Source organism: Oncorhynchus gorbuscha, linkage group LG03 (genome assembly GCF_021184085.1).
Source record: "Oncorhynchus gorbuscha isolate QuinsamMale2020 ecotype Even-year linkage group LG03, OgorEven_v1.0, whole genome shotgun sequence".
NCBI classification, from domain to species: domain Eukaryota; kingdom Metazoa; phylum Chordata; class Actinopteri; order Salmoniformes; family Salmonidae; genus Oncorhynchus; species Oncorhynchus gorbuscha.
This window is the reverse complement of record NC_060175.1, coordinates 76,944,768-76,956,997: the sequence shown is the minus strand read 5'-3', so window position 1 is coordinate 76,956,997 and position 12,230 is coordinate 76,944,768.

Here is a 12,230-nt window from a genome sequence, read left to right as displayed (position 1 = left end):
GCACAGCTGGCCCGGGTCTGCTGGGTCAGTCATGGACAGTTTTTACCATCAGGAATCAAGGTATGACCCAGATGCAGACTGTCAAAGTAACAATATTGATTATAACAAAAGGGGCAGGCAATGACAGGTCAAGGCAGGCAGGGGTCGATAATCCAGAGTATAGGGGCAAAGGTATAGGATGGCAGGCAGGCTCAGGGTCAGGTCAGGCAGAGGTCGGTAAATCCAGAGGTGGGGCAAGGGTGCAGGACGGCAGGCAGGTTCAGGGTGAGGACAGGCTGAGTAGACGGCCTGGCAGGATCAGAGACAGGACAGGCAAGGGTTAAAACCAGGAGGGCGAGAAAAAGACTGTGAAAAAGCAGGAGCTGAGAAAAACGCAGGTTGACTTGACACACAAGACGAACTGGCAATGGACAAACAGAGAGCACAGGTATAAATACACAGGGGATAATGGGGAGGATGGACGACACCTGGAGGGGGGTGGAGACAATTACAAGGACACGTGAAAGGGATCAGGGTGTGACAAATGCGTCGACATCCGGAACCATCGTAGGCCACCAAAAGCATTATCACACAAAGGCCAGGGTATGATGGAAGCCTGGGTGGCAGGCAAGCCTGGAGGAATGGGCCCACTCCAGAACCACAGAGCGGACAGCGTCAGGCACAAACATCCGATTATCAGGGCCCCCCAGGGTTTGGCTGGGACCGCTGCGCCTCCCGGACCTGTTTCCCTATACCCCAGTTGACTGGTTCGCTTGACAAACAAGACAAACTGGCAACAGACAGAGAGCACAGGTATAAATACACAGGGGATAATGGGGAAGATGGACGACACCTGGAGGAGTGTGAAGACAATCGCAAGGACAGGTGAAACATATCAGGGTGTGACAGTTTTCATTATCGGACACAATTTCAACGATGGTTGAAAACCAGGAACATGAACAAAACCGAACATCATTAATCACACATTTTCAGTACTAATTGTGTATAAAATGGGAAATTACAAGACCGTAAAATATTGTTTACCTCTAAAACATAAATTTGGAATATTGTTGTTTTATATTTTTAATAACTCTAGGAAAATATACTCTACCAGCTCTTGAGTTGTCCATTAAAGGAATGCAATTTAGTCAAAGCTAGCTATTATAGACAATGGAGAAATATTGTTAAGGGAATTTTTTGTCTGTGGAAATAGAAAAATATTTTCATATAAATATCAGTATTTACTGTCTGCCTACTATCTTTAATATGTTTCACAATATTATTCAGTACATGTGATTTTATAGATATTATGAGCATATAAAAAAAATGAATTTACATATATTTGAATATTCATATGTATAATATTTTATTCATATTTGATATCAGTCCTCATTTAACTAAACCTGTCATCCATTATAAGTAACTAATAATAATAATAATAATAAAGTTAATGAATGTATCATTTTTTGATGATATGCAAATGATAATACAAAATGTGTTTACCCTAATTGGGCAACTCAACTGGCTGGATGAGATGTTTGCGATGCGTTATCTATCAAATTGTAAGTCATGCAAATAAAAAATGTGAATGTATGGCCTATATTAAGGTGAAATATACATATATTTTATATTTGTATTTATTTATTTGTATATATGTATTGATTGGTGTGCCATTTAAATGGTTAAAAGGTATTAGAAAGCCATCAAAAATAAAAATGTTGAAGTAAAGGACCCTGCCAACTAATATCAACATTTATATTTGGTTTTGCATTAATGATTTGCCTTCTGTAAATTGAAAACCTCTCAGGGATTAGGCGTCCCTGATTAGGTGTCCCTAAATAATCATACAAATTATTCGGATGACAAATCAGAGGAAGATTTCCAAAAAGTAAGTGAATATTTTTCCACCGGGACTGGTTTTGTAAATTCACAAATAGCAATTAAATATTCACTTACTTTTTGAAAGTCTTCCTCTGATTTGCCATCCAAAGGGTCCCAGCTATAACATGTAGTGTCATTTTGTTAGATAAAATCCTTCTAAAATCCTTCTAAAATCATATATCCCAATTAGTCTGTTTAGTTGGTGCCATCGATTTGAGTAATCCACTCGTTCAACATGCAGAGAAGGGAATCTGAAAATCTACTCCTAAACTTTGTTTCAACAAGTCAAAACACATTTCTATATAATCCTCAGATACCCTATAATGTAATCAAACTATAATATTTTTTACGGAAAGAAGTATGTTCAATAGGAAACCGATTTTAGCAGGTATGTCTAGTCTTCATGGCGTGCGAAAACATGAATTACCAAGATTGTGTCCATCCACTCTAAAACTGTTATTTCTTATTCGTTTTGGAAGTTACAAGCCTGCTTGCTTCCTGTCAGCTAGAATTGAGTATGCCCTCTCTTTCTCAAAACAAATTCTGGTTGGTTTTTCTTTGGATTTTCTCCTGACATATCTATTGTGTTATACTCCCCTACATTATTTTTAAAAATTCTACAAACTTCAAAGTGTTTTCTTTCCAATGGTACCAATTATATGCATATCCTGGTTTCAGGGTCTGTGTGACAGGCAGTTTACTTTGGGCATGTAATTCAGGGGAAAATAGAGAAAAATGGGCCTAGCCCTAATAAGTGCCTAGTGTCTTGTCATTCTGTCACCAAAAACCCATATAGCTTCAAAGCTAGAATCCTTAGTTGCAACATTCATTTTTGGACTGATAAATTAATTATATATACCCATCGATTCTTGAAGAATTTAACTTCCAAATGCTTCAACTGTCATACCCCATGAGAACCCAAAATCTATGTTTGTTTTACTCCAATGTTTGTAAACAATGTAAATGTAAATATACATTGTATAGCCTCAAAATATGATTACAACTATAATGTTGATATCATGGACAGTCAGTCCTTGCATCCATAGCTCTGTCTATAAACTTAAGAGTGGATACATCCCTCAACTTTATATCAAAACAGAGTTGGGGTGAAGGCTTTGTTATTGTTTTAATTAAGGATTCTAGCTTTAAGTTATTTTATAATTTCTCTCCCTCGTGGGAAAGGAGCATTATGAAAGTTCACATAACAAGTAGACTTACCAATTCGTTTTTACTGATAACAATTTAGTTGATAAATTATGAAGCTATTAAAATACGTCACTTTGTTACCAAATCGTTAACAGTGACTGAAAAATCTGTAACAGAATGACAGCAATTTAATTGGCAGCAATGGGATAGCATAGTGTCAATAGTGCACAGTAAGGACAATACATACAGTACAGCACAGCACTGTACTACTGTATAGTACAGTAGTAAAAAGAAGTAGAAAATAGTTTAATACAGTAGAGTTCAGTACAGTACAGTACAGTACAGTACAGTACAGTAGAGCACACATTAGTAGAGTACAGTAGAATGTAATACTGGACTGTACTGTGCTCTACTATACTGAACTATACTCTACTATTCTTTACTGTACTCTACTGTACTATACTGCACTTCATCACCATGAAGAGAATGACATTCATAAGAATGCATTTCTATATAGTACAGATCAAGGACCCATGATGACATTCATAAGAATGCATTTCTATATAGTACAGATCAAGGACCCATGATGACATTCATCATTATGCATTTCTATATAGTACAGATCAAGGACCCATGATGACATTCATAAGAATGCATTTCTATATAGTACAGATCAAGGACCCATGATGACATTCATCATTATGCATTTCTATATAGTACAGATCAAGGACCCATGATGACATTCATCATTATGCATTTCTATATAGTACAGATCAAGTACAGGACCCATGATGACATTCATAAGAATGCATTTCTATATAGTACAGATCAAGGACCCATGATGACATTCATCATTATGCATTTCTATATAGTACAGATCAAGGACCCATGATGGCATTCATCATTATGCATTTCTATATAGTACAGATCAAGGACCCATGATGACATTCATCATTATGCATTTCTATATAGTACAGATCAAGGACCCATGATGACATTCTGTTACCATCATTCTGTACCTGGGTGTTGATCCACTTCACTTAATGTTGTTCAATAACTAAAATAGATCATCTTATGGTGGTCGAGTCAATGAAGTATGAGGTCTGAGGAAATTCATAAACACTTACCTTACACAGTTTGTCTACATAGGGTTAAAAATGTGGGTAACCACCAGTTAAATGCAACTGTTTTTCGTTTGATATACTATCAGCAATTATCGGCAAATCTGCTTTGTTGTATGCATAATCAAGTCAATCAGTGTAGATCAATAATGCCACTCTTTTTTGCTTGTGAAGCATAAACGGCAAATGCAATGACTGTAGCCTACAATATTCTATTGAAATCATCTGTTTTCGTAGTCGAGTCATTCCACTTAAAAAAGCACAAGAAAAAGGTTTGACACCCACCGTCTCAGATTGTTCTGAAATTGTTTCTGTAGTTAGAAACAGATTAGATAAGCATTCCTGCAACATTATTTTGTAGAAAATAACAGACAGAAACCACCCACGGACCCGCCAAATCCCACACCAAGCCCGCCCCAATGGCCAGTTCTCTATGTTTGACAAGTAGTATGAAGTTGCGGCTTGGAGTAATGTTTATTCATACTATGTGTTGTGATCCATTTTATTAACCCAACAGAGCAACAAAATTGATAAATGTGTGTGGCAGAAGCAGGAATGTGTGTGGCAGAAGCAGGAACATCTAGTGGGCAAAACATGGTACTTCACCCTCATTTACCCTCAAATGCAAGCGACTACAATGGCTAACTTCTCTGAACAGGGGCAAAAAATTGTAAACAAATTCACTGTGAATACATTCAATAGTATGAACAACAATACTTCAAGCCACAACTTCCTGCTACTTGTCAAACATAGAGAACTGATATTGTATACTGGCTGTTGGGGTGGACTTGGTTTGAGTTTTATGGTGGTCTGTAGGTGGCTTTTGACTATCGATTTGGAATCCTCACTTCTTAATTATTTTTAAGAAGAGGTTTGGTCCAAATCGGATGTTGGGTACTATATTGAATATTATACGAATCCAACAAATTGAAATGGCCAATTTGGGTGAAATAAATTAGCGCAATTTCAGAGTTCCAGTTGCCTTTCAACAAAATAATGTTGCAGAAATGCTTAGCTTATCTGTTTCTAAACGGTTTCAGAACAATCTGAGATGGTGGGTGTCATGGCTTACTGAAGTAAAATGGAATGACCCAGACCTCATATATAGAAGAAAACTTTCAACTAAAGAAAATACATTTATAAAACTGATTTAGTATTGGATTAATTAGGCCTATGCAATAAACTGTGCCCAAATAAACAATGAGGTCATCAGCACTGTTGTGTTTTATTCATTCTGTTAGTGGGTTTGTACAATATCTAATTCAATGGTGTGTCGAGACTTGTGTTTCACAAGTAAATCAACAACAAATGTCACTTAATCCAGGGAACCCCACCCAGGTAAACCGGCAATCCAGGGAACCCCACCCAGGTAAACCGGCAATCCAGGGAACCCCACCCAGGTAAACCGGCAATCCAGGGACCCCCACCCAGGTAAACCGGCAATCCAGGGAACCCCACCCAGGTAAACCGGCAATCCAGGGAACCCCACCCAGGTAAACCGGCAATCCAGGGAACCCCACCCAGGTAAACCGGCAATCCAGGGACCCCCACCCAGGTAAACCGGCAATCCAGGGAACCCCACCCAGGTAAACCGGCAATCCAGGGAACCCCACCCAGGTAAACCGGCAATCCAGGGAACCCCACCCAGGTAAACCGGCAATCCAGGGACCCCCATCATATGTTAGCAAAAAAGAAGGTGAATGATCATCAGTTGAATGATAATGGCAATAAAAGTCATTCATTTGAAATCAATTAAATTAATAGATTTGGTAGATTGTTTCATTAATTTGACTTCCCTACATACCTTTGTAGCTAATAGGCTATCTTGCTAGCGGAGAGGACATTTTGCTGTTTAAAGCACATTTTCTGCAATTAAAAGAAGCTGATAACAAATATTGCAGATTTGAAGCAAATTTGCATCAATTCTACAAAGTTTGGCATGGAGTGGAGAGATCAATTTTGCAGGTTTAAAGCAAACTTTATGCTATTGTATGCATTTTTCAATGGCTAATGCTGTGTTCCTCGGCTCATTATAACCAAATCAATGGGCCCTGAATGCCATTCATTTTTAGTTGTTTTATTCTCCCTGACTGTCTAGGTTTTATTTGATTGTTAGTTCTCAATTATGGTATTATTTAAAAATATGTATACAGTATAGTTCTTTATGCTTTCAATCTGGTTTTGATCATTTCAGTTGACACTGGAACTGTTTTTCCATGACCACTTAGATGGCCCGCCTAAGAATTTATACAGAAAAGAACTCCACGTTAAAGGGAAAGTTTGAGATTTTGGTAATGAAGCCATGTATCTACTTCCCCAGAGTCATATGAACAGCTAACATGCTAATGGTTCCCGTAGAATGTACTGTAAACATCCAGTCAAAGCTAGTTAACATTTACTCATGAAACTGATTTAAAAGACAGATTACAGTTTTTCCCAATTGCTAAAACACAATTTTGCAAACAAAATACTTAACACAATTCACAAAACCACACACACAAACGGCAAAATACCTCATATATCCTGCAAAATGAAGCACTGCAACCAAAACTACATATGGCATTATCAAAATCAAACGATTGCACGGAATGACACAAAATTAATTCATATTACCAGATTTTTGTCTAACCAACGACACACTGTTGGGCATAATGAAAAGCACTCTCAACTTTAGTATGCTTTGCCATAATACTAAATTATTTGCAGATACACACACATGCTGTTGAAACATTGTATTTTTCACCAAACAAGTCAGTGCAACATGTGCACAGCAGGTATATTTACATTGGACTGAACAAAAATATGCTTACAAAAAAATAGTCAACTGAAAAAGAAAATTGCAGAAAAAATGTGCAGAAATTTTTTGGAGAAAAAAAGAGGCAAGAAAAATAATTAGGCAGCATCGTGCCGCACAGCTGGGTCTGGCCACAACACCTCGTCCACATCACAGGCAATATCTAGAATAGAAGCGCCTTGAGTGCCTTATCCATCCCTGAATCGCACCCACATCAATCTCATCACATGCCTCTTCCATAGCCTGCACAAGAGGCATGTGGACAAAGGGCTGCCGATCGTATACCTTCCACCGCCGTGCCGAAAACAACTCTTCTATGGGGTTCAGAAATGGTGAGTATGGTGGGAGGTATTGCACGAGAAATGGTGAGTGGTCAGCAAACCAGTTTTGGACTGGAGCTGCACGATGAAAGCTCACGTTGTCCCAAACTACAACGTACCGGGTTCTTTGATGGTCTGCATCATTCATACGCTCTGGTGGTATGAGAATGTTGTGGAGTCTGTCCAGAGAATATGGGCTGTGTTGTATGGTCCAAGGTTGGCATGACTACGGAGGACACCATGCGTATTGGAGATGGCAGCACACATTGTGATGTTCCCACCACGTTGGCCAGGTACATCTATAATGGCTCTGTGGCCAATGACGTTTCTCCCACTTCTTCTGCTCTTTGCTAGGTTGAACCCAGCCTCATCTATAAAGATGAACTCATGTGGGATTGCATGAGCATCCATTTCCAGAACTCCCTGAAAACAAAGAACAAAAGCAGTCAATATGGTGTTATCCAGTACACTGGGAAACAATGTTGCATGTAGTGTACTGCAGTCAATATGGTGTTATCCAGTACACTGGGAAACAATGTACTGCAGTCAATATGGTGTTATCCAGTACACTGGGAAACAATGTTGCGTGTAGTGTACTGCAGTCAATATGGTGTTATCCAGTACACTGGGAAACAATGTTGCGTGTAGTGTACTGCAGTCAATATTGTACTTACATCCACATATGCTCGTCTGACCTCTTTGTTTCTTTGAGAATTTCTCTCAAACGGCACCTTATAAAGTTGTTTCATTCTGATTTGGTTTTGTGTGAGAATGCGAACCAATGTGGACAGACTGACTCGTTGAATGTTGTTGAATATGGTGTTGTCTTGGATGATGTGGCTTTGAATTTCTCGTAGTCTGATTTCATTATTTTCCAAAACCAAGTTTACAATGGCAGCTTCCTGTACACCGGTGAACATGTGGCCCCTTCCTCCACCATGGTTGCGTCTCTCAGTCCTTTAGAGAAACAAAAATATAGGGCTTGGACAATGCAGCTTAAAGATATTTCGCTAGATAAAGATAAATTCTACAGGAAATTCATGCAGTTAGTGTATGACATCAGCCATTCATTAAGTAAACAGGTGTCACCCAACTGATACACTATGACATGGGGTGTACTACATAATGGTTACATACCTGTACTCCAGTCTAAATGTCCAGATGACACAGGCGACAGTAAAACGGCTCAAGTTGGGCTGCACTCTCTGTCCAGCCTCTCGCATTGTCAGCCCATGGTTGATGACACGATCAACTAAGGTTGCTCTGATTTAATTTGAAAGTTGTTGTCTTCTTTGGCCATGAACTCCTCTACCAGCTCTACCCATACCTCTCACTCTTCCTCCCCCTCTCATTTTTACCATCCCTCTTCCTCTCTCTGCAACAGCTTCCATTGTTGTTGTAAAACAAAAGACCTTAGGTCTTTTCATAGTGCTTACTTCCTGATTGAATTGGTAACATTTAACCATTGAGGTGTTTGGCCAGGTGGCACATGTATTGGCCAATTAGCTCATGTAGTGTGATTTTGAATGGCAGTGTTTTGAAATGGCAAACATGTGACTTTATGTCAGATTGTTGTGTCTTATGCAGATAACCGTGTGCACTGTTTTTAAAAAGTGCCATTTTGAATTGCAAAATGTGTGTAAAGCAGAAAATGTGTTTAGACTTTTGGAGACTTGAGAAGAGGTTTTGCTCTCTGTGTGTCAGTTTAAATAATTGTGCTGTGCATGTCATGTTGTGCATGTGTGTTAGCAATTGGAAAAAACTGTAAACAAATTATCACTTGGCTCTACCTTCAAGTATACAAAATGTGGAAACATAATGGTGATAACTTGGTGAGGCCTTCCCTCTACTGGCCAGTTAAACACATTGCACTATACTGACCTTATTCTGACAAGTGTTTGTCCCACCTCTGGTTTTAGACCTGTAGGGCCTATGTTTGCTTGTTAGTATCTGGAATAACATTGGGAAAAGAAGCACAAACATTTGCAGGAATTTGTCCAGTTTATTGGTTTGTAATATATACCAGGGTTTGGGTCAATACCATTTAAATTCCAGTCAATTCAGAAAGTAAACCAAATTCCAATTCCAAATTTACCTAATTGAACAGCATTGAAGAGAATTAGTATTTCAGTGTACCACTTTCTAAATTGACTGAAATTTAAATGAAATTGACCCCAAACATTTCGCTACACCCGCAATAAAATCTGCTAAACGTGTGTGTGACCAATAACAATTGATTTGAACATCGATATACACTGAATGTACAAAACTTTAATAACACCTTCCTTATATTGAGAAGCAGAAGTATTTCTTATAAGAATAAGAAATAAAAGTAACAACTAATTAAAGAGCAGCAGTAACATAACAATAGCGAGACTATATACAGCGGGATACCGGTACCGAGTCAATGTGCCTTGGACACCGGTTAGTTGAGGTAATATGTACATGTAGGTAGAGTTATTAAAGTGACTATGCACAGATGGTAACAACAGAGAGTAGCAGCAGTGTAAAAGAGGGGAAGAGGGGGGGGGGGGTCAATGCAAATAGTCTGGGTAGCCATTTGATTAGATGTTCAGGAGTCTTATGGCTTGGGGATAGAAGCTGTTTAGAAGCCTCTTGGACCTAGACTTGGCGCTCCGGTACCTCTTGCTGTGTGGTAGCAGAGAGAACAGTCTAAGACTAAGGTGGCTGGAGTCTTTGACCACTTTTAGGGCCTTCCTCGGACACCATCTGGTATAGAGGTCCTGGATGGCAGGAAGCTTGGCCCCAGTGATGTACTGGGTTGTTCGCTCTACCCTCTGTAGTGCCTTGCGGTCGGAGGCCGAGCAGTTACCATACCAGGCAGTGATGCAACCACGCTCTTGATGATGCAACTGTAGAACCTATTGAGGATCTGAGGACCCATGCCAAATCTTTTTAGTCTTCAGAGGCTTTGTCGTGCCTTCTTCAAGACTGTCTTGGTGTGCTTGGACCATGTTAGTTTGTTGGTGATGTGGACACCAAGGAGCTTGAAGCTCTCAACCTTCACCACTGCAGCCCCGTCGATGAGAGTGGGAGCGTGCTAGGTCCTCTTTTTCCTGTAGTCCACAATCATCTCCTGTCTTGATCGCGTTGAGGGAGAGGTTGTTGTCCTTGCACCACACGGCCAGGTCTCTGACCAGCCCCCTATAGGTTGTCTCGTCGTTGTCGGTGATCAAGCCTACCACTGTTGTGTCATCGGCAAACTTAATGATGGTGTTGGAGTCGTGCCTGGCCGTGCAGTCATGAGTGAACAGGGAGTACAGGAGGGGACTGAGCACGCACCCCTGAGGGGCCCCTGTGTTGAGGATCAGCATGGAGGATGTGTCGTTAACTACCCTTACCACCTGGAGGCGGTCCGGCAGGAAGTCCAGGATCCAGTTGCAGAGTGAGGTGTTTCGTCCCAGGATCCTTAGCATATTGATTAGCTTCAAGGGCACTATGGTGTTGAACGCTGAGCTGTAGTCAATTAATAGCATTCTCACATAGGTGTTCCTTTTGTCCAGGTGGAAAAGGGCAGTGTGGAGTGCAAAAAAGATTGCATCATATGTGGATCTGTGGGGGTGGTATGCAAATTAGAGTGGGTCTAGGGTTTGTGGATAATGGTGTTGATGTGAGCCATGACCAGCCTTTCAAAGCACTTCATGGCTACAGAGTAATTTAGGTAAGTTACCGTAGTATTCTTGGGCACAGGCACTATGGTGGTCTGCTTAAAACATGTTGGTATTACAGACTCGGACAGGGAGAGGTTGAAAATGTCAGTGAAGACACTTGCCAGTTGGTCAGCGCATGCTCACAGTACACTTCCTGGTAATCTGTCTAGCCCCACGGCCTTGTGAATGTTGACCTGTTTAAAGGTCTTACTCACATCGGCTAAGGAGAGCATGATCGCACAGTCTTCTGGAACAGCTGGTGCTCTTATGCATGTTTCAGTGTTATTTGCCTTGAAGCGAGCATAGAAGTGGTTTAGCTCATCTGGTATGCTTGTCACTGGGTAGCTCTCGGTTGTGCTTCCCTTTGTAGTCTGTAATGGTTTGCAGGCCCTGCCACATCCGACGAGCATTAGAGCTGGTGGAATAAGATTCGATCTTAGTCCTCTATTGACACTTTGCCTGTTTGATGGTTCGTCGGAGGCCATAGCGGGATTTCTTATAAGCTTCCGGGTTAGAGTCCCGCTCCTTGAAAGTGGCAGCTGTAGCCAATTTTTTGCCAGATTTGCCAAATGGAGGGCGCTGGAGAGGGTGTATGTGTCTCTGTGTGTGGAGTCCAGCGGGCCCCCACAACCCACCTTTTTCCCCTCATTTAACATGCTAATAGAAATGTGGTAAAACGGATTTAAGTTTCTCTGCATTAAAGTCCCCGGCTACCAGGAGCACCGCCTCTGGGTGAATGTTTTCTTGTTTGTCTTTTTATGGCGGAATACAGCTCATTCAGTGCTGTCTTAGTGCCAGCCTCAGTCTGTGGTGGTATGTAAACAGCTACGTAAAATACAGATGAAAACTCTCTAGGTAGATAGTGTGGTCTACAGCTTATCATGAGATACTCTACCTCAGCCGAGCAATAGCTCGAGACTTCCTTAGATATTGTGCACCAGCTGTTATTTACAAAAATACATAGTCCGCCGCCACTTGTCTTACCAGACGCCGCTGTTCTATCCTGCCGGTACAGCGTAAAACCAGCCAGCTGTATGTTGATAGTGTCGTCATTCATATAAGATATTACAGTTGTGAATGTCCCGTTAGTAGTGTAATCTTCCGCGTAGATCATTGATTTTATTCTCCAAAGATTGCACGTTTCCTTGCAGAAGGGAAGGAAGTGGAGGTTTATTCGATCGTCTACGAATTCTCAGAAGGCAGCTCGACCTCTTGCCCCTTTTTCTCCGACTCCTCTTCACGCAAATCATGGGGATCTGGGCTTGTTCCAGAGAAAGCAGTATATCATTCGCGTCAGGCTCATCAGACTCGTTCAAAA